Raw genomic sequence first — 5433 nt, 5'->3', positions numbered from 1 at the left:
AAAAAAAAATTCGAATCTTAGCTTGCCATATTTACCGCTGCAATGGTAACTATTTTGGCATAATAGATTGCATGAAATAAGAACCCATTAATTGGTGAAATGCGTACCATGAAATGCCATTCAACAACAAAAATCAGCATAAAAAACCCAACAACCAAAGCATCTAAAACAATAACATGGGGAATTCCATACCATAACCAAGAAGATTAAAACGGACATATTGTGTGCACGCGAGAGAGAGAGAGAGAGAGAGAGAGAGAGAGAGAGAGTAAAGCATACCAGGCATAGTCAGTAGCATCAAACACTGTGAAATGTCTACCACAGCTGCAAGGCGAATGAGACGATCATCGCAATCAGCCAAATTGCAAGGGCCTCGAATGAACATATATGAAATGTTAGTCTTTTGAAGCTAAAAGCTATGAGTGGGTGAGTGAGCTAGAGCAGGATAAGCGTCAATCGTAGGAAATTGAGAGAAAGAGGGAAAACACACTTCAATTTTTTTCGTCGAACAAAAATTGGGTTTCTTCAGTGGATATAGCATGAATGCATCATTTTAGGCAAAATTTTTGTGCCATTGTTTGAGTTGATATGTATTGACTTGTCAAAATTAAATTGTTCAGTGACTATTTCAAATTTTCATCACAATTTGGGGGTAAAAATGAAATGGAAACTGATATGAACTTTGGTCGACTTGCTCCTAAACTCATATTATATTAGCTCAGATCTCAATTAAGTTCATTTCTAATCGTCACCTTAATCCCTAATCAACTTGTGAATAAAAACCTTGGTATATGATAAAGACGCCACAATAGGTGATGGATATCCTATTGATAAGTCAAACTAAAACACTTAAATTCTATTCAATGTTTTAGGTGTTCAAAGAGAACAAAGAGAATTCTTCCCACAAATAATTTTTGAACAATCTTCTAAGCTGCTTTCTCATTGAAAAATAAGCCTTTAAATAGGCTAAGAGTACAAAACAAAAACCCTAGAATAGTAGGTAAAATGAAGCCAACATGAATTGGAATCAAGAAAGTGGTTGAATTTCCTAACATTTCCTAAACTAAATTGGTTTAATTAATTCCTTAATTTTGGAAATAGGAATTAATTAATTTACAATCAAAATAATAAAATTCTAACTTTCCTAAAGTAATTTTTCTACAAAACAAATAAATAAAAACCAAAATAAAGACTATTTTCTAAACAAAAGTCAAATGTTCAAATTAGGAAACTAGTTGACTAGTTTGCCAACTTAGCTGTCTTTGACAAATCACCAGCTAGTTTAGGCTCCAAATCAGCTCCAATATGATATGTATGATTCCAAATAGGATTAATATTGATTTCCATGTGTCGCCTCTGGGTTGGAATAAGTCAAACTTGCTTGATTAACAAAAGAAGTCAAAGTCAGTACCAACATGAGCATTTTTGGCCAAAAAGAAAGCTTATGCGCACAAACTAAAATTAGATGCTTTTGATTCTACCTTGATATGATTCCATGGCCTCTTAATGATGTCAATTGAGTTCATAAAGTGTTGAATCCATTCATTGCTTCGCGGAGTCCATAGAAGCACCAAAACAACTTGCCAAGTCTTTTGCAGCCTTCATAACTTGGATGCATAAGATGGGCTTTGCATCTTCTGGTATTGTCATACCCTTTTGAAATTGAATCACTCCTTGGATGAAACTAACCAGGTTGTCCTTGAATCTTTTATCTTTTTCCCTCATGATTGGTCTCGTGTTCATTTGTACAGGATCAACACCCTGACGGCTAGTCAGTTGTAGGGGTACCGGCGGATTCTCATCAGAAATACTAGCGCTTAAATTTTTTGGATCTTTTATGATAAAAATTTATCACAAGCAAGAATTCTTCATGTACTTGAACATGAATTCAAAATAGATGGCAATTGATATTTTTGTCATGTAATGCCTACATTAATTGACAAATTTATATTTGTCACTGGAACTTTTGTAGCAGTTGCCTAAATTTTATGCAATGCTTATAGTTGACTTTAATTATTTGAAGTTTAAGAGTTCCATAGATTATAAAAGTCATCTATAGAGAATTCCAAGCATCACAAATTTCTGTAGCCTAGGAGATAGAAACAAAATTTCTATATGAGAAATAAATCGTAATTTTATAGTTATGAACCGTGAAAGGTAATTTTGTCCACATCTCCATAGATTTATGAGAATTATTAAGGACATATTGTAATCATGGCAATGACAGAGCCCTAATCACATTAACTTTGAATAAATAAGAGGTTTGAGATTAATTTGATCAAGTACCAAGGTTTCCATGGAATTGGCAACTAAGGTGTCCATAATTGTAGGGCTCCAATTTATTGGCCAATTTGGTTCATGTACCCTTTTTTTTCTCTTCAATTTTCATAACATATTGAAATAATTATCTTCAAACATAAGTAACCTTTCCTTTTCATACATTTACTCAATTAATTATTAATGTTTAACTATTGTTTAATCTTAGTTTATTCTTCTTCTTCTTTTTTTTTTTATTGGCAAAATTTTAGCTTATACTATATATATATATATATTAATGTTCTTTACACTTTCTTGGAAAAGAGAACCAACCATTTTTTATAGCTTAATCTAAGAGTGGTGTATCTAATTATATTAATTAATTAAGATTAATTTGATCCAATTTGATAAGCATTATAGACTTATAGTATGGTCTTAAGTAAAGGGCAATCCAATTACTTATCAACAATATTATTGGATCAATTGTTTCAAACTTTAAACTAACACATTACACTTTTTCACCAACGATGACAACGATAATGAAGATGATAATGATGCATGGTTTTTTACCCTCCAAGATACTATTTAATTTCCATTATTCGTTATTAGATATATTATGTTGACAAAATAATTTTGGATTATTAATACTAATGATTTTGAATTCAATAGCATATATGTGAATTAGCATCCATTTATTGAAAGAATTAAATGCAGCGTTAATGTTATTAACCAGTGGTGAATCTTCCACTTAAAAATTTGAGAAATAGTTAGCTGGATTTTTTGGTTATCTTATTTTAGTAAAGTTTCAATTGGATAGAGTCTCAACTATAGGTAAAACCTTTGAGGTAGTTGTAAGGGATTTTTATTGTGATACGCAAGTTACAAGCTCTATGTGAACATAATAAGAATTATTAAAATCTAAGAAGTTAGTGAAGGTGCTAAAGTTGTGACAAGTTTTATAGTTCCTTCATAAGGATTTATCATCCTTGGAATGTTTTGTAGATGTTCATAAGAAGACAAAATAGTCAGATATAATTGGTCAAAGCCAATTGCCCAGGAAATTGCAAGGAATACTCATATGAATGCTTGTTCTCTCACCTTGTCTAATTATCCAAGAAGCAATAGAAGAATTAAGTTGAATTCCAAGGACTAGTCCCTTTTGATCACTCCCTATATTTACCCTACCATTTGCATCCTCTTTTTCCATCAATTCTTTTCTAATATATCAATAAAAGAAGAGAAACACATCATAAAAATGAGAAGAAGAGAATTACATCTATGGATGGCATTCTTAATAGTAATAATCTTTGCTGAAGCCACCTTCATTCGGGCCTAAAGGATCGGCAATGAAAATGGAAACAATGGAAATGGAAACAATGGTGACAACAATGGAAATGGAAACTACAGCAGCAGAAATGAAAATGGCAACAATAGAATTGGCAATGGCAGTGGAAACAGCAATGGTGGAAATGGCAACAGTGGCAATGACAACAATGGAAATAGATATGGTGGCAACAACGGCAATGGCAATGGCAATGGCAATGGAAATGGAAATGGCAACAATGGCAATGGTGATGCAAAGGGAACAATGGCAACAAAAATGGCAATGGAAATGGAAATGGATATGGTGGCAACAATGGCAATGGAAATGGAAATGGCAATGGTGGCAACGGAAATGGGAACAGGACCATTGGCAATGGGAACGGGAAAGAAAAACAATGGAAAAAGAAATGGAAATGACAACAATGGTAATGGAAACGAAAACAACAACAATGGCAATGGCAATGGAAATGGAAATGGTAGTAACTATAATTCAACAATAGATTACATTGTGTTAACACCATTAAGAAGTGGACAGGAACGAGCTTTATGCCAAGCAGCAGGGACTTGGTCCTATAAGATACTTACATGCCCATCTCAATGCCCTTAGAAAAAGGCCTAAGAATAACAAGAAAAATGAAGGTTGTTTCATCAACTGCAGCAGCAAGTGTGAAGCCATATGCAAATGTAAGTTTTAACAGGATCCCCCCCCCCCCTTTTACATTATTCTTCTTAGAAGTTTTCAATTCATTTTCTAGAATTTTTTCACTCACAAATCTAAGTCACTGTTAATATTTTTTGGTAGATAGAAAACGCAACTGTAATGGATATGGCTCTCTTTGTTATGATCCTCGGTTTGTCCATGGTGACCGAGTAATGTTGTACTTCCATAGAGCTAAGGAGACAACTTTGCCATCGTCTCAGATGACCACTTCCAGATAAATGCTCGCTTTATTGGAACTAGACCACGAGGAAGGAATCGAGACTTTAAATGGGTTCAAGCCCTCTCCATCATGTTCAAAACTCAAACACTTGTTGTTGCAGCAAAGAGAGTTTCACATTGGCATGACAATGTTGATGCTCTAGTAGTGAGGTGGGGTGATGTGTTGGTTAACATCCATACTGATGGAGATGTAGAATGGAGGACTATTTTTTCAGAAAGAGAAATGCTAGTGGAAAGAACATAGAATGCTAATAGTGTTAGAGTTAAAGTGGTTGAGATAGTGGAAATATACATAAAGGTTAGACTAATTGGAGACAAAGAAAACCGGGTTCACAATTATAGACTACCAGCTAATGAAGCTTTTGCTTACTTGGAAATACAATTCAAATTTTCCAATCTATCTGATCTTGTTAAAGGTTAAAGGTGTTTTGGGAAAGACTTACAGGCCAAACTATGTGAGTACTGTGAAGATTAGGGTTCCCATGCCAATGATTGGTGGGGAGGTCAAGTATCACACTCCATCGTTTTTATCACCTGCTTACAAGGCTTGTAGGTTTCAACGGCCATCTATGCTTGCTTTAGATGGGATTGCTTAAAACTAATAACAAATTTAAGAAAGTAAATATTTTTTCCCTCTTTCCAACCATGTAATTGTTTGTATTATATGTGTATTGGGTCTTTGGTGTAATAGCATTACATCTAAGTAAAGTGCAAAATAAGGTGAGACAACTCATGTTATTTACTTATTTATTTTATGAAAATCACATGAATTTATGGAGAGATTATTTATTCTTTTAAAATATTTACCAAAGATAAATTCATGAACCTCTATAAATATATATATATATATATATTTAGAATCTTCCTATCATCATGTCGGACCTGACCAATATAGTGCAGTTCAAAAACATGGA

At 33.5% G+C, this 5433-nt stretch overlaps 1 pseudogene; it reads left to right on the top strand.

Moving 5' to 3' along the window:
* The first annotated feature begins 3892 nt into the window (after positions 1-3892).
* On the top strand, positions 3893-5115 carry LOC112490629 (uncharacterized; annotated as a pseudogene).
* The last annotated feature ends 318 nt before the right edge of the window (positions 5116-5433 follow it).

This window comes from Ziziphus jujuba, chromosome 10 (assembly GCF_031755915.1).
Source record: "Ziziphus jujuba cultivar Dongzao chromosome 10, ASM3175591v1".
Lineage (NCBI taxonomy): Eukaryota > Viridiplantae > Streptophyta > Magnoliopsida > Rosales > Rhamnaceae > Ziziphus > Ziziphus jujuba.
This window is presented reverse-complemented; position numbering and strand designations above follow the sequence as displayed.